We start from the raw sequence: 15530 nt of genomic DNA on the forward strand, positions 1-15530 counted from the left end.
ATTTAATATGCATTGTGCTAGATATCAATAGTATTAGGACAGAATAATAATTTAATTTTGGAAAGAGAAAAAAAACATGTTGCTACGTAACATTTCGTATTTTATGCCTGTAAGACATATTTTGTCAGTTGTAAATAATGTAAACGAATGATACCTTGATTAAGCTGCAATAGTAAGCGTCGGTAGCGTGGCCGAGCGGTCTAAGGCGCTGGTTTAAGGCACCAGTCTCCTCGGAGGCGTGGGTTCGAATCCCACCGCTGCCAAGTGATTTTTTTAAGTAAGTTAGGAATCAATTTATCGATTTTTGCATTTATTGACGAAAATTTTAATGCATAAAAGATTAATACATTGAAGATCTTGTTTTAATCATAGATAGAACACAATTATCATGTTTCATTTACGTATTTCAAATTCTGAACGCTATCTACATGCAGTTAAAAATTCATGACTAGCATTGCAGAAGAATAACTGGTTACACGTATAATACAGGTTTTCACAACTATTCGAAATGCTTTGAAAACAGGAGTAACGGGGGATAAAAAAACTATGCCCCGGGTGAGGATCGAACTCACGACCTTCAGATCGCTCTGTCATTTGTGATTATGAGACTGACGCGCTACCTACTGCGCTACCGAGGCCATGGTTCTAAAACTTCAATTTAAGGTGTAAATACTTCATAACATTACCATTAACATTGTAGTTACTTGTCAAGGTGAGTGTAGGGCAAAAAGAAACATCTTTTTCTTAAAGGAAACATATTTCAAAACATAATGAGCTGTGTTGGTTGTTCATTTTTATAGTTCTTTAGTTTTTGAAATACTTTTTATGGTTTTGGGTTTTTTCCCCCCATTTCTTTTTTCTCCAGGAGCCAATTAAGTATATAGTGATGACAGAAAACTCTTTTAAAAAAATATGCTGCGGAAACTATTTGTTGTTAGCGAAAAAACGTTTTGCACGTGCATTAATCACGTTTCAGTGAGCACAGTTAGCATTGAAGCCGTTATAATTTCAACGATTTTCGCGCGGTCAAAATGTACTATAGTCTAATTCATCCAATTTGAAATAGTGAAAACCGCCCTCCTGTATGACGTTACTTGTGAGTACTAATATCAAATTCTAAGCCAAATTAAGTCCATGTTACCATATATAGTCAAATCATAGATAACTCTGTTAAGATAGAGAAGCGAAATGATAGAATTTAATATGCATTGTGCTAGATATCAATAGTATTAGGACAGAATAATAATTTAATTTTGGAAAGAGAAAAAAAACATGTTGCTACGTAACATTTCGTATTTTATGCCTGTAAGACATATTTTGTCAGTTGTAAATAATGTAAACGAATGATACCTTGATTAAGCTGCAATAGTAAGCGTCGGTAGCGTGGCCGAGCGGTCTAAGGCGCTGGTTTAAGGCACCAGTCTCCTCGGAGGCGTGGGTTCGAATCCCACCGCTGCCAAGTGATTTTTTTAAGTAAGTTAGGAATCAATTTATCGATTTTTGCATTTATTGACGAAAATTTTAATGCATAAAAGATTAATACATTGAAGATCTTGTTTTAATCATAGATAGAACACAATTATCATGTTTCATTTACGTATTTCAAATTCTGAACGCTATCTACATGCAGTTAAAAATTCATGACTAGCATTGCAGAAGAATAACTGGTTACACGTATAATACAGGTTTTCACAACTATTCGAAATGCTTTGAAAACAGGAGTAACGGGGGATAAAAAAACTATGCCCCGGGTGAGGATCGAACTCACGACCTTCAGATCGCTCTGTCATTTGTGATTATGAGACTGACGCGCTACCTACTGCGCTACCGAGGCCATGGTTCTAAAACTTCAATTTAAGGTGTAAATACTTCATAACATTACCATTAACATTGTAGTTACTTGTCAAGGTGAGTGTAGGGCAAAAAGAAACATCTTTTTCTTAAAGGAAACATATTTCAAAACATAATGAGCTGTGTTGGTTGTTCATTTTTATAGTTCTTTAGTTTTTGAAATACTTTTTATGGTTTTGGGTTTTTTCCCCCCATTTCTTTTTTCTCCAGGAGCCAATTAAGTATATAGTGATGACAGAAAACTCTTTTAAAAAAATATGCTGCGGAAACTATTTGTTGTTAGCGAAAAAACGTTTTGCACGTGCATTAATCACGTTTCAGTGAGCACAGTTAGCATTGAAGCCGTTATAATTTCAACGATTTTCGCGCGGTCAAAATGTACTATAGTCTAATTCATCCAATTTGAAATAGTGAAAACCGCCCTCCTGTATGACGTTACTTGTGAGTACTAATATCAAATTCTAAGCCAAATTAAGTCCATGTTACCATATATAGTCAAATCATAGATAACTCTGTTAAGATAGAGAAGCGAAATGATAGAATTTAATATGCATTGTGCTAGATATCAATAGTATTAGGACAGAATAATAATTTAATTTTGGAAAGAGAAAAAAAACATGTTGCTACGTAACATTTCGTATTTTATGCCTGTAAGACATATTTTGTCAGTTGTAAATAATGTAAACGAATGATACCTTGATTAAGCTGCAATAGTAAGCGTCGGTAGCGTGGCCGAGCGGTCTAAGGCGCTGGTTTAAGGCACCAGTCTCCTCGGAGGCGTGGGTTCGAATCCCACCGCTGCCAAGTGATTTTTTTAAGTAAGTTAGGAATCAATTTATCGATTTTTGCATTTATTGACGAAAATTTTAATGCATAAAAGATTAATACATTGAAGATCTTGTTTTAATCATAGATAGAACACAATTATCATGTTTCATTTACGTATTTCAAATTCTGAACGCTATCTACATGCAGTTAAAAATTCATGACTAGCATTGCAGAAGAATAACTGGTTACACGTATAATACAGGTTTTCACAACTATTCGAAATGCTTTGAAAACAGGAGTAACGGGGGATAAAAAAACTATGCCCCGGGTGAGGATCGAACTCACGACCTTCAGATCGCTCTGTCATTTGTGATTATGAGACTGACGCGCTACCTACTGCGCTACCGAGGCCATGGTTCTAAAACTTCAATTTAAGGTGTAAATACTTCATAACATTACCATTAACATTGTAGTTACTTGTCAAGGTGAGTGTAGGGCAAAAAGAAACATCTTTTTCTTAAAGGAAACATATTTCAAAACATAATGAGCTGTGTTGGTTGTTCATTTTTATAGTTCTTTAGTTTTTGAAATACTTTTTATGGTTTTGGGTTTTTTCCCCCCATTTCTTTTTTCTCCAGGAGCCAATTAAGTATATAGTGATGACAGAAAACTCTTTTAAAAAAATATGCTGCGGAAACTATTTGTTGTTAGCGAAAAAACGTTTTGCACGTGCATTAATCACGTTTCAGTGAGCACAGTTAGCATTGAAGCCGTTATAATTTCAACGATTTTCGCGCGGTCAAAATGTACTATAGTCTAATTCATCCAATTTGAAATAGTGAAAACCGCCCTCCTGTATGACGTTACTTGTGAGTACTAATATCAAATTCTAAGCCAAATTAAGTCCATGTTACCATATATAGTCAAATCATAGATAACTCTGTTAAGATAGAGAAGCGAAATGATAGAATTTAATATGCATTGTGCTAGATATCAATAGTATTAGGACAGAATAATAATTTAATTTTGGAAAGAGAAAAAAAACATGTTGCTACGTAACATTTCGTATTTTATGCCTGTAAGACATATTTTGTCAGTTGTAAATAATGTAAACGAATGATACCTTGATTAAGCTGCAATAGTAAGCGTCGGTAGCGTGGCCGAGCGGTCTAAGGCGCTGGTTTAAGGCACCAGTCTCCTCGGAGGCGTGGGTTCGAATCCCACCGCTGCCAAGTGATTTTTTTAAGTAAGTTAGGAATCAATTTATCGATTTTTGCATTTATTGACGAAAATTTTAATGCATAAAAGATTAATACATTGAAGATCTTGTTTTAATCATAGATAGAACACAATTATCATGTTTCATTTACGTATTTCAAATTCTGAACGCTATCTACATGCAGTTAAAAATTCATGACTAGCATTGCAGAAGAATAACTGGTTACACGTATAATACAGGTTTTCACAACTATTCGAAATGCTTTGAAAACAGGAGTAACGGGGGATAAAAAAACTATGCCCCGGGTGAGGATCGAACTCACGACCTTCAGATCGCTCTGTCATTTGTGATTATGAGACTGACGCGCTACCTACTGCGCTACCGAGGCCATGGTTCTAAAACTTCAATTTAAGGTGTAAATACTTCATAACATTACCATTAACATTGTAGTTACTTGTCAAGGTGAGTGTAGGGCAAAAAGAAACATCTTTTTCTTAAAGGAAACATATTTCAAAACATAATGAGCTGTGTTGGTTGTTCATTTTTATAGTTCTTTAGTTTTTGAAATACTTTTTATGGTTTTGGGTTTTTTCCCCCCATTTCTTTTTTCTCCAGGAGCCAATTAAGTATATAGTGATGACAGAAAACTCTTTTAAAAAAATATGCTGCGGAAACTATTTGTTGTTAGCGAAAAAACGTTTTGCACGTGCATTAATCACGTTTCAGTGAGCACAGTTAGCATTGAAGCCGTTATAATTTCAACGATTTTCGCGCGGTCAAAATGTACTATAGTCTAATTCATCCAATTTGAAATAGTGAAAACCGCCCTCCTGTATGACGTTACTTGTGAGTACTAATATCAAATTCTAAGCCAAATTAAGTCCATGTTACCATATATAGTCAAATCATAGATAACTCTGTTAAGATAGAGAAGCGAAATGATAGAATTTAATATGCATTGTGCTAGATATCAATAGTATTAGGACAGAATAATAATTTAATTTTGGAAAGAGAAAAAAAACATGTTGCTACGTAACATTTCGTATTTTATGCCTGTAAGACATATTTTGTCAGTTGTAAATAATGTAAACGAATGATACCTTGATTAAGCTGCAATAGTAAGCGTCGGTAGCGTGGCCGAGCGGTCTAAGGCGCTGGTTTAAGGCACCAGTCTCCTCGGAGGCGTGGGTTCGAATCCCACCGCTGCCAAGTGATTTTTTTAAGTAAGTTAGGAATCAATTTATCGATTTTTGCATTTATTGACGAAAATTTTAATGCATAAAAGATTAATACATTGAAGATCTTGTTTTAATCATAGATAGAACACAATTATCATGTTTCATTTACGTATTTCAAATTCTGAACGCTATCTACATGCAGTTAAAAATTCATGACTAGCATTGCAGAAGAATAACTGGTTACACGTATAATACAGGTTTTCACAACTATTCGAAATGCTTTGAAAACAGGAGTAACGGGGGATAAAAAAACTATGCCCCGGGTGAGGATCGAACTCACGACCTTCAGATCGCTCTGTCATTTGTGATTATGAGACTGACGCGCTACCTACTGCGCTACCGAGGCCATGGTTCTAAAACTTCAATTTAAGGTGTAAATACTTCATAACATTACCATTAACATTGTAGTTACTTGTCAAGGTGAGTGTAGGGCAAAAAGAAACATCTTTTTCTTAAAGGAAACATATTTCAAAACATAATGAGCTGTGTTGGTTGTTCATTTTTATAGTTCTTTAGTTTTTGAAATACTTTTTATGGTTTTGGGTTTTTTCCCCCCATTTCTTTTTTCTCCAGGAGCCAATTAAGTATATAGTGATGACAGAAAACTCTTTTAAAAAAATATGCTGCGGAAACTATTTGTTGTTAGCGAAAAAACGTTTTGCACGTGCATTAATCACGTTTCAGTGAGCACAGTTAGCATTGAAGCCGTTATAATTTCAACGATTTTCGCGCGGTCAAAATGTACTATAGTCTAATTCATCCAATTTGAAATAGTGAAAACCGCCCTCCTGTATGACGTTACTTGTGAGTACTAATATCAAATTCTAAGCCAAATTAAGTCCATGTTACCATATATAGTCAAATCATAGATAACTCTGTTAAGATAGAGAAGCGAAATGATAGAATTTAATATGCATTGTGCTAGATATCAATAGTATTAGGACAGAATAATAATTTAATTTTGGAAAGAGAAAAAAAACATGTTGCTACGTAACATTTCGTATTTTATGCCTGTAAGACATATTTTGTCAGTTGTAAATAATGTAAACGAATGATACCTTGATTAAGCTGCAATAGTAAGCGTCGGTAGCGTGGCCGAGCGGTCTAAGGCGCTGGTTTAAGGCACCAGTCTCCTCGGAGGCGTGGGTTCGAATCCCACCGCTGCCAAGTGATTTTTTTAAGTAAGTTAGGAATCAATTTATCGATTTTTGCATTTATTGACGAAAATTTTAATGCATAAAAGATTAATACATTGAAGATCTTGTTTTAATCATAGATAGAACACAATTATCATGTTTCATTTACGTATTTCAAATTCTGAACGCTATCTACATGCAGTTAAAAATTCATGACTAGCATTGCAGAAGAATAACTGGTTACACGTATAATACAGGTTTTCACAACTATTCGAAATGCTTTGAAAACAGGAGTAACGGGGGATAAAAAAACTATGCCCCGGGTGAGGATCGAACTCACGACCTTCAGATCGCTCTGTCATTTGTGATTATGAGACTGACGCGCTACCTACTGCGCTACCGAGGCCATGGTTCTAAAACTTCAATTTAAGGTGTAAATACTTCATAACATTACCATTAACATTGTAGTTACTTGTCAAGGTGAGTGTAGGGCAAAAAGAAACATCTTTTTCTTAAAGGAAACATATTTCAAAACATAATGAGCTGTGTTGGTTGTTCATTTTTATAGTTCTTTAGTTTTTGAAATACTTTTTATGGTTTTGGGTTTTTTCCCCCCATTTCTTTTTTCTCCAGGAGCCAATTAAGTATATAGTGATGACAGAAAACTCTTTTAAAAAAATATGCTGCGGAAACTATTTGTTGTTAGCGAAAAAACGTTTTGCACGTGCATTAATCACGTTTCAGTGAGCACAGTTAGCATTGAAGCCGTTATAATTTCAACGATTTTCGCGCGGTCAAAATGTACTATAGTCTAATTCATCCAATTTGAAATAGTGAAAACCGCCCTCCTGTATGACGTTACTTGTGAGTACTAATATCAAATTCTAAGCCAAATTAAGTCCATGTTACCATATATAGTCAAATCATAGATAACTCTGTTAAGATAGAGAAGCGAAATGATAGAATTTAATATGCATTGTGCTAGATATCAATAGTATTAGGACAGAATAATAATTTAATTTTGGAAAGAGAAAAAAAACATGTTGCTACGTAACATTTCGTATTTTATGCCTGTAAGACATATTTTGTCAGTTGTAAATAATGTAAACGAATGATACCTTGATTAAGCTGCAATAGTAAGCGTCGGTAGCGTGGCCGAGCGGTCTAAGGCGCTGGTTTAAGGCACCAGTCTCCTCGGAGGCGTGGGTTCGAATCCCACCGCTGCCAAGTGATTTTTTTAAGTAAGTTAGGAATCAATTTATCGATTTTTGCATTTATTGACGAAAATTTTAATGCATAAAAGATTAATACATTGAAGATCTTGTTTTAATCATAGATAGAACACAATTATCATGTTTCATTTACGTATTTCAAATTCTGAACGCTATCTACATGCAGTTAAAAATTCATGACTAGCATTGCAGAAGAATAACTGGTTACACGTATAATACAGGTTTTCACAACTATTCGAAATGCTTTGAAAACAGGAGTAACGGGGGATAAAAAAACTATGCCCCGGGTGAGGATCGAACTCACGACCTTCAGATCGCTCTGTCATTTGTGATTATGAGACTGACGCGCTACCTACTGCGCTACCGAGGCCATGGTTCTAAAACTTCAATTTAAGGTGTAAATACTTCATAACATTACCATTAACATTGTAGTTACTTGTCAAGGTGAGTGTAGGGCAAAAAGAAACATCTTTTTCTTAAAGGAAACATATTTCAAAACATAATGAGCTGTGTTGGTTGTTCATTTTTATAGTTCTTTAGTTTTTGAAATACTTTTTATGGTTTTGGGTTTTTTCCCCCCATTTCTTTTTTCTCCAGGAGCCAATTAAGTATATAGTGATGACAGAAAACTCTTTTAAAAAAATATGCTGCGGAAACTATTTGTTGTTAGCGAAAAAACGTTTTGCACGTGCATTAATCACGTTTCAGTGAGCACAGTTAGCATTGAAGCCGTTATAATTTCAACGATTTTCGCGCGGTCAAAATGTACTATAGTCTAATTCATCCAATTTGAAATAGTGAAAACCGCCCTCCTGTATGACGTTACTTGTGAGTACTAATATCAAATTCTAAGCCAAATTAAGTCCATGTTACCATATATAGTCAAATCATAGATAACTCTGTTAAGATAGAGAAGCGAAATGATAGAATTTAATATGCATTGTGCTAGATATCAATAGTATTAGGACAGAATAATAATTTAATTTTGGAAAGAGAAAAAAAACATGTTGCTACGTAACATTTCGTATTTTATGCCTGTAAGACATATTTTGTCAGTTGTAAATAATGTAAACGAATGATACCTTGATTAAGCTGCAATAGTAAGCGTCGGTAGCGTGGCCGAGCGGTCTAAGGCGCTGGTTTAAGGCACCAGTCTCCTCGGAGGCGTGGGTTCGAATCCCACCGCTGCCAAGTGATTTTTTTAAGTAAGTTAGGAATCAATTTATCGATTTTTGCATTTATTGACGAAAATTTTAATGCATAAAAGATTAATACATTGAAGATCTTGTTTTAATCATAGATAGAACACAATTATCATGTTTCATTTACGTATTTCAAATTCTGAACGCTATCTACATGCAGTTAAAAATTCATGACTAGCATTGCAGAAGAATAACTGGTTACACGTATAATACAGGTTTTCACAACTATTCGAAATGCTTTGAAAACAGGAGTAACGGGGGATAAAAAAACTATGCCCCGGGTGAGGATCGAACTCACGACCTTCAGATCGCTCTGTCATTTGTGATTATGAGACTGACGCGCTACCTACTGCGCTACCGAGGCCATGGTTCTAAAACTTCAATTTAAGGTGTAAATACTTCATAACATTACCATTAACATTGTAGTTACTTGTCAAGGTGAGTGTAGGGCAAAAAGAAACATCTTTTTCTTAAAGGAAACATATTTCAAAACATAATGAGCTGTGTTGGTTGTTCATTTTTATAGTTCTTTAGTTTTTGAAATACTTTTTATGGTTTTGGGTTTTTTCCCCCCATTTCTTTTTTCTCCAGGAGCCAATTAAGTATATAGTGATGACAGAAAACTCTTTTAAAAAAATATGCTGCGGAAACTATTTGTTGTTAGCGAAAAAACGTTTTGCACGTGCATTAATCACGTTTCAGTGAGCACAGTTAGCATTGAAGCCGTTATAATTTCAACGATTTTCGCGCGGTCAAAATGTACTATAGTCTAATTCATCCAATTTGAAATAGTGAAAACCGCCCTCCTGTATGACGTTACTTGTGAGTACTAATATCAAATTCTAAGCCAAATTAAGTCCATGTTACCATATATAGTCAAATCATAGATAACTCTGTTAAGATAGAGAAGCGAAATGATAGAATTTAATATGCATTGTGCTAGATATCAATAGTATTAGGACAGAATAATAATTTAATTTTGGAAAGAGAAAAAAAACATGTTGCTACGTAACATTTCGTATTTTATGCCTGTAAGACATATTTTGTCAGTTGTAAATAATGTAAACGAATGATACCTTGATTAAGCTGCAATAGTAAGCGTCGGTAGCGTGGCCGAGCGGTCTAAGGCGCTGGTTTAAGGCACCAGTCTCCTCGGAGGCGTGGGTTCGAATCCCACCGCTGCCAAGTGATTTTTTTAAGTAAGTTAGGAATCAATTTATCGATTTTTGCATTTATTGACGAAAATTTTAATGCATAAAAGATTAATACATTGAAGATCTTGTTTTAATCATAGATAGAACACAATTATCATGTTTCATTTACGTATTTCAAATTCTGAACGCTATCTACATGCAGTTAAAAATTCATGACTAGCATTGCAGAAGAATAACTGGTTACACGTATAATACAGGTTTTCACAACTATTCGAAATGCTTTGAAAACAGGAGTAACGGGGGATAAAAAAACTATGCCCCGGGTGAGGATCGAACTCACGACCTTCAGATCGCTCTGTCATTTGTGATTATGAGACTGACGCGCTACCTACTGCGCTACCGAGGCCATGGTTCTTAAACTTCAATTTAAGGTGTAAATACTTCATAACATTACCATTAACATTGTAGTTACTTGTCAAGGTGAGTGTAGGGCAAAAAGAAACATCTTTTTCTTAAAGGAAACATATTTCAAAACATAATGAGCTGTGTTGGTTGTTCATTTTTATAGTTCTTTAGTTTTTGAAATACTTTTTATGGTTTTGGGTTTTTTCCCCCCATTTCTTTTTTCTCCAGGAGCCAATTAAGTATATAGTGATGACAGAAAACTCTTTTAAAAAAATATGCTGCGGAAACTATTTGTTGTTAGCGAAAAAACGTTTTGCACGTGCATTAATCACGTTTCAGTGAGCACAGTTAGCATTGAAGCCGTTATAATTTCAACGATTTTCGCGCGGTCAAAATGTACTATAGTCTAATTCATCCAATTTGAAATAGTGAAAACCGCCCTCCTGTATGACGTTACTTGTGAGTACTAATATCAAATTCTAAGCCAAATTAAGTCCATGTTACCATATATAGTCAAATCATAGATAACTCTGTTAAGATAGAGAAGCGAAATGATAGAATTTAATATGCATTGTGCTAGATATCAATAGTATTAGGACAGAATAATAATTTAATTTTGGAAAGAGAAAAAAAACATGTTGCTACGTAACATTTCGTATTTTATGCCTGTAAGACATATTTTGTCAGTTGTAAATAATGTAAACGAATGATACCTTGATTAAGCTGCAATAGTAAGCGTCGGTAGCGTGGCCGAGCGGTCTAAGGCGCTGGTTTAAGGCACCAGTCTCCTCGGAGGCGTGGGTTCGAATCCCACCGCTGCCAAGTGATTTTTTTAAGTAAGTTAGGAATCAATTTATCGATTTTTGCATTTATTGACGAAAATTTTAATGCATAAAAGATTAATACATTGAAGATCTTGTTTTAATCATAGATAGAACACAATTATCATGTTTCATTTACGTATTTCAAATTCTGAACGCTATCTACATGCAGTTAAAAATTCATGACTAGCATTGCAGAAGAATAACTGGTTACACGTATAATACAGGTTTTCACAACTATTCGAAATGCTTTGAAAACAGGAGTAACGGGGGATAAAAAAACTATGCCCCGGGTGAGGATCGAACTCACGACCTTCAGATCGCTCTGTCATTTGTGATTATGAGACTGACGCGCTACCTACTGCGCTACCGAGGCCATGGTTCTAAAACTTCAATTTAAGGTGTAAATACTTCATAACATTACCATTAACATTGTAGTTACTTGTCAAGGTGAGTGTAGGGCAAAAAGAAACATCTTTTTCTTAAAGGAAACATATTTCAAAACATAATGAGCTGTGTTGGTTGTTCATTTTTATAGTTCTTTAGTTTTTGAAATACTTTTTATGGTTTTGGGTTTTTTCCCCCCATTTCTTTTTTCTCCAGGAGCCAATTAAGTATATAGTGATGACAGAAAACTCTTTTAAAAAAATATGCTGCGGAAACTATTTGTTGTTAGCGAAAAAACGTTTTGCACGTGCATTAATCACGTTTCAGTGAGCACAGTTAGCATTGAAGCCGTTATAATTTCAACGATTTTCGCGCGGTCAAAATGTACTATAGTCTAACTCATCCAATTTGAAATAGTGAAAACCGCCCTCCTGTATGACGTTACTTGTGAGTACTAATATCAAATTCTAAGCCAAATTAAGTCCATGTTACCATATATAGTCAAATCATAGATAACTCTGTTAAGATAGAGAAGCGAAATGATAGAATTTAATATGCATTGTGCTAGATATCAATAGTATTAGGACAGAATAATAATTTAATTTTGGAAAGAGAAAAAAAACATGTTGCTACGTAACATTTCGTATTTTATGCCTGTAAGACATATTTTGTCAGTTGTAAATAATGTAAACGAATGATACCTTGATTAAGCTGCAATAGTAAGCGTCGGTAGCGTGGCCGAGCGGTCTAAGGCGCTGGTTTAAGGCACCAGTCTCCTCGGAGGCGTGGGTTCGAATCCCACCGCTGCCAAGTGATTTTTTTAAGTAAGTTAGGAATCAATTTATCGATTTTTGCATTTATTGACGAAAATTTTAATGCATAAAAGATTAATACATTGAAGATCTTGTTTTAATCATAGATAGAACACAATTATCATGTTTCATTTACGTATTTCAAATTCTGAACGCTATCTACATGCAGTTAAAAATTCATGACTAGCATTGCAGAAGAATAACTGGTTACACGTATAATACAGGTTTTCACAACTATTCGAAATGCTTTGAAAACAGGAGTAACGGGGGATAAAAAAACTATGCCCCGGGTGAGGATCGAACTCACGACCTTCAGATCGCTCTGTCATTTGTGATTATGAGACTGACGCGCTACCTACTGCGCTACCGAGGCCATGGTTCTAAAACTTCAATTTAAGGTGTAAATACTTCATAACATTACCATTAACATTGTAGTTACTTGTCAAGGTGAGTGTAGGGCAAAAAGAAACATCTTTTTCTTAAAGGAAACATATTTCAAAACATAATGAGCTGTGTTGGTTGTTCATTTTTATAGTTCTTTAGTTTTTGAAATACTTTTTATGGTTTTGGGTTTTTTCCCCCCATTTCTTTTTTCTCCAGGAGCCAATTAAGTATATAGTGATGACAGAAAACTCTTTTAAAAAAATATGCTGCGGAAACTATTTGTTGTTAGCGAAAAAACGTTTTGCACGTGCATTAATCACGTTTCAGTGAGCACAGTTAGCATTGAAGCCGTTATAATTTCAACGATTTTCGCGCGGTCAAAATGTACTATAGTCTAATTCATCCAATTTGAAATAGTGAAAACCGCCCTCCTGTATGACGTTACTTGTGAGTACTAATATCAAATTCTAAGCCAAATTAAGTCCATGTTACCATATATAGTCAAATCATAGATAACTCTGTTAAGATAGAGAAGCGAAATGATAGAATTTAATATGCATTGTGCTAGATATCAATAGTATTAGGACAGAATAATAATTTAATTTTGGAAAGAGAAAAAAAACATGTTGCTACGTAACATTTCGTATTTTATGCCTGTAAGACATATTTTGTCAGTTGTAAATAATGTAAACGAATGATACCTTGATTAAGCTGCAATAGTAAGCGTCGGTAGCGTGGCCGAGCGGTCTAAGGCGCTGGTTTAAGGCACCAGTCTCCTCGGAGGCGTGGGTTCGAATCCCACCGCTGCCAAGTGATTTTTTTTAAGTAAGTTAGGAATCAATTTATCGATTTTTGCATTTATTGACGAAAATTTTAATGCATAAAAGATTAATACATTGAAGATCTTGTTTTAATCATAGATAGAACACAATTATCATGTTTCATTTACGTATTTCAAATTCTGAACGCTATCTACATGCAGTTAAAAATTCATGACTAGCATTGCAGAAGAATAACTGGTTACACGTATAATACAGGTTTTCACAACTATTCGAAATGCTTTGAAAACAGGAGTAACGGGGGATAAAAAAACTATGCCCCGGGTGAGGATCGAACTCACGACCTTCAGATCGCTCTGTCATTTGTGATTATGAGACTGACGCGCTACCTACTGCGCTACCGAGGCCATGGTTCTAAAACTTCAATTTAAGGTGTAAATACTTCATAACATTACCATTAACATTGTAGTTACTTGTCAAGGTGAGTGTAGGGCAAAAAGAAACATCTTTTTCTTAAAGGAAACATATTTCAAAACATAATGAGCTGTGTTGGTTGTTCATTTTTATAGTTCTTTAGTTTTTGAAATACTTTTTATGGTTTTGGGTTTTTTCCCCCCATTTCTTTTTTCTCCAGGAGCCAATTAAGTATATAGTGATGACAGAAAACTCTTTTAAAAAAATATGCTGCGGAAACTATTTGTTGTTAGCGAAAAAACGTTTTGCACGTGCATTAATCACGTTTCAGTGAGCACAGTTAGCATTGAAGCCGTTATAATTTCAACGATTTTCGCGCGGTCAAAATGTACTATAGTCTAATTCATCCAATTTGAAATAGTGAAAACCGCCCTCCTGTATGACGTTACTTGTGAGTACTAATATCAAATTCTAAGCCAAATTAAGTCCATGTTACCATATATAGTCAAATCATAGATAACTCTGTTAAGATAGAGAAGCGAAATGATAGAATTTAATATGCATTGTGCTAGATATCAATAGTATTAGGACAGAATAATAATTTAATTTTGGAAAGAGAAAAAAAACATGTTGCTACGTAACATTTCGTATTTTATGCCTGTAAGACATATTTTGTCAGTTGTAAATAATGTAAACGAATGATACCTTGATTAAGCTGCAATAGTAAGCGTCGGTAGCGTGGCCGAGCGGTCTAAGGCGCTGGTTTAAGGCACCAGTCTCCTCGGAGGCGTGGGTTCGAATCCCACCGCTGCCAAGTGATTTTTTTAAGTAAGTTAGGAATCAATTTATCGATTTTTGCATTTATTGACGAAAATTTTAATGCATAAAAGATTAATACATTGAAGATCTTGTTTTAATCATAGATAGAACACAATTATCATGTTTCATTTACGTATTTCAAATTCTGAACGCTATCTACATGCAGTTAAAAATTCATGACTAGCATTGCAGAAGAATAACTGGTTACACGTATAATACAGGTTTTCACAACTATTCGAAATGCTTTGAAAACAGGAGTAACGGGGGATAAAAAAACTATGCCCCGGGTGAGGATCGAACTCACGACCTTCAGATCGCTCTGTCATTTGTGATTATGAGACTGACGCGCTACCTACTGCGCTACCGAGGCCATGGTTCTAAAACTTCAATTTAAGGTGTAAATACTTCATAACATTACCATTAACATTGTAGTTACTTGTCAAGGTGAGTGTAGGGCAAAAAGAAACATCTTTTTCTTAAAGGAAACATATTTCAAAACATAATGAGCTGTGTTGGTTGTTCATTTTTATAGTTCTTTAGTTTTTGAAATACTTTTTATGGTTTTGGGTTTTTTCCCCCCATTTCTTTTTTCTCCAGGAGCCAATTAAGTATATAGTGATGACAGAAAACTCTTTTAAAAAAATATGCTGCGGAAACTATTTGTTGTTAGCGAAAAAACGTTTTGCACGTGCATTAATCACGTTTCAGTGAGCACAGTTAGCATTGAAGCCGTTATAATTTCAACGATTTTCGCGCGGTCAAAATGTACTATAGTCTAATTCATCCAATTTGAAATAGTGAAAACCGCCCTCCTGTATGACGTTACTTGTGAGTACTAATATCAAATTCTAAGCCAAATTAAGTCCATGTTACCATATATAGTCAAATCATAGATAACTCTGTTAAGAT

The 15530-nt window shown here is 34.8% G+C and overlaps 26 non-coding genes across 26 annotated transcripts; 13 read left to right on the forward strand and 13 right to left on the reverse strand.

Annotated features, from left to right (window-relative positions):
- Positions 1–181: 181 nt before the first annotated feature.
- Positions 182–263, forward strand: Trnal-aag (transfer RNA leucine (anticodon AAG)). The gene has a single exon. It is a non-coding gene; the product is annotated as a tRNA-Leu (tRNA).
- Positions 264–547: 284 nt separating this feature from the next.
- Positions 548–638, reverse strand: Trnam-cau (transfer RNA methionine (anticodon CAU)). The gene is given in 2 exon segments: positions 548–583; positions 602–638. It is a non-coding gene; the product is annotated as a tRNA-Met (tRNA).
- Positions 639–1377: 739 nt separating this feature from the next.
- On the forward strand, positions 1378–1459 carry Trnal-aag (transfer RNA leucine (anticodon AAG)). The gene has a single exon. It is a non-coding gene; the product is annotated as a tRNA-Leu (tRNA).
- Positions 1460–1743: 284 nt separating this feature from the next.
- On the reverse strand, positions 1744–1834 carry Trnam-cau (transfer RNA methionine (anticodon CAU)). The gene is given in 2 exon segments: positions 1744–1779; positions 1798–1834. It is a non-coding gene; the product is annotated as a tRNA-Met (tRNA).
- A 739-nt stretch (positions 1835–2573) lies between these two features.
- Trnal-aag (transfer RNA leucine (anticodon AAG)) lies at positions 2574–2655 on the forward strand. The gene has a single exon. It is a non-coding gene; the product is annotated as a tRNA-Leu (tRNA).
- A 284-nt stretch (positions 2656–2939) lies between these two features.
- On the reverse strand, positions 2940–3030 carry Trnam-cau (transfer RNA methionine (anticodon CAU)). The gene is given in 2 exon segments: positions 2940–2975; positions 2994–3030. It is a non-coding gene; the product is annotated as a tRNA-Met (tRNA).
- A 739-nt stretch (positions 3031–3769) lies between these two features.
- Trnal-aag (transfer RNA leucine (anticodon AAG)) lies at positions 3770–3851 on the forward strand. Its single transcript has one exon. It is a non-coding gene; the product is annotated as a tRNA-Leu (tRNA).
- A 284-nt stretch (positions 3852–4135) lies between these two features.
- Trnam-cau (transfer RNA methionine (anticodon CAU)) lies at positions 4136–4226 on the reverse strand. The gene is given in 2 exon segments: positions 4136–4171; positions 4190–4226. It is a non-coding gene; the product is annotated as a tRNA-Met (tRNA).
- A 739-nt stretch (positions 4227–4965) lies between these two features.
- Positions 4966–5047, forward strand: Trnal-aag (transfer RNA leucine (anticodon AAG)). Its single transcript has one exon. It is a non-coding gene; the product is annotated as a tRNA-Leu (tRNA).
- Positions 5048–5331: 284 nt separating this feature from the next.
- Positions 5332–5422, reverse strand: Trnam-cau (transfer RNA methionine (anticodon CAU)). The gene is given in 2 exon segments: positions 5332–5367; positions 5386–5422. It is a non-coding gene; the product is annotated as a tRNA-Met (tRNA).
- Positions 5423–6161: 739 nt separating this feature from the next.
- Positions 6162–6243, forward strand: Trnal-aag (transfer RNA leucine (anticodon AAG)). The gene has a single exon. It is a non-coding gene; the product is annotated as a tRNA-Leu (tRNA).
- A 284-nt stretch (positions 6244–6527) lies between these two features.
- On the reverse strand, positions 6528–6618 carry Trnam-cau (transfer RNA methionine (anticodon CAU)). The gene is given in 2 exon segments: positions 6528–6563; positions 6582–6618. It is a non-coding gene; the product is annotated as a tRNA-Met (tRNA).
- A 739-nt stretch (positions 6619–7357) lies between these two features.
- Trnal-aag (transfer RNA leucine (anticodon AAG)) lies at positions 7358–7439 on the forward strand. Its single transcript has one exon. It is a non-coding gene; the product is annotated as a tRNA-Leu (tRNA).
- Positions 7440–7723: 284 nt separating this feature from the next.
- On the reverse strand, positions 7724–7814 carry Trnam-cau (transfer RNA methionine (anticodon CAU)). The gene is given in 2 exon segments: positions 7724–7759; positions 7778–7814. It is a non-coding gene; the product is annotated as a tRNA-Met (tRNA).
- A 739-nt stretch (positions 7815–8553) lies between these two features.
- Positions 8554–8635, forward strand: Trnal-aag (transfer RNA leucine (anticodon AAG)). Its single transcript has one exon. It is a non-coding gene; the product is annotated as a tRNA-Leu (tRNA).
- Positions 8636–8919: 284 nt separating this feature from the next.
- On the reverse strand, positions 8920–9010 carry Trnam-cau (transfer RNA methionine (anticodon CAU)). The gene is given in 2 exon segments: positions 8920–8955; positions 8974–9010. It is a non-coding gene; the product is annotated as a tRNA-Met (tRNA).
- A 739-nt stretch (positions 9011–9749) lies between these two features.
- On the forward strand, positions 9750–9831 carry Trnal-aag (transfer RNA leucine (anticodon AAG)). The gene has a single exon. It is a non-coding gene; the product is annotated as a tRNA-Leu (tRNA).
- Positions 9832–10115: 284 nt separating this feature from the next.
- Trnam-cau (transfer RNA methionine (anticodon CAU)) lies at positions 10116–10206 on the reverse strand. The gene is given in 2 exon segments: positions 10116–10151; positions 10170–10206. It is a non-coding gene; the product is annotated as a tRNA-Met (tRNA).
- Positions 10207–10945: 739 nt separating this feature from the next.
- Positions 10946–11027, forward strand: Trnal-aag (transfer RNA leucine (anticodon AAG)). The gene has a single exon. It is a non-coding gene; the product is annotated as a tRNA-Leu (tRNA).
- Positions 11028–11311: 284 nt separating this feature from the next.
- Positions 11312–11402, reverse strand: Trnam-cau (transfer RNA methionine (anticodon CAU)). Its single transcript is given in 2 exon segments — positions 11312–11347; positions 11366–11402. It is a non-coding gene; the product is annotated as a tRNA-Met (tRNA).
- Positions 11403–12141: 739 nt separating this feature from the next.
- Trnal-aag (transfer RNA leucine (anticodon AAG)) lies at positions 12142–12223 on the forward strand. Its single transcript has one exon. It is a non-coding gene; the product is annotated as a tRNA-Leu (tRNA).
- Positions 12224–12507: 284 nt separating this feature from the next.
- Trnam-cau (transfer RNA methionine (anticodon CAU)) lies at positions 12508–12598 on the reverse strand. The gene is given in 2 exon segments: positions 12508–12543; positions 12562–12598. It is a non-coding gene; the product is annotated as a tRNA-Met (tRNA).
- A 739-nt stretch (positions 12599–13337) lies between these two features.
- Positions 13338–13419, forward strand: Trnal-aag (transfer RNA leucine (anticodon AAG)). The gene has a single exon. It is a non-coding gene; the product is annotated as a tRNA-Leu (tRNA).
- Positions 13420–13704: 285 nt separating this feature from the next.
- Positions 13705–13795, reverse strand: Trnam-cau (transfer RNA methionine (anticodon CAU)). The gene is given in 2 exon segments: positions 13705–13740; positions 13759–13795. It is a non-coding gene; the product is annotated as a tRNA-Met (tRNA).
- A 739-nt stretch (positions 13796–14534) lies between these two features.
- On the forward strand, positions 14535–14616 carry Trnal-aag (transfer RNA leucine (anticodon AAG)). Its single transcript has one exon. It is a non-coding gene; the product is annotated as a tRNA-Leu (tRNA).
- Positions 14617–14900: 284 nt separating this feature from the next.
- Trnam-cau (transfer RNA methionine (anticodon CAU)) lies at positions 14901–14991 on the reverse strand. The gene is given in 2 exon segments: positions 14901–14936; positions 14955–14991. It is a non-coding gene; the product is annotated as a tRNA-Met (tRNA).
- Between the last annotated feature and the right edge of the window lie 539 nt (positions 14992–15530).

The sequence above is a fragment of the Mytilus californianus genome, unplaced genomic scaffold, assembly GCF_021869535.1.
Source record: "Mytilus californianus isolate M0D057914Y unplaced genomic scaffold, xbMytCali1.0.p SCAF_2, whole genome shotgun sequence".
In the NCBI taxonomy this organism is placed as follows: domain Eukaryota; kingdom Metazoa; phylum Mollusca; class Bivalvia; order Mytilida; family Mytilidae; genus Mytilus; species Mytilus californianus.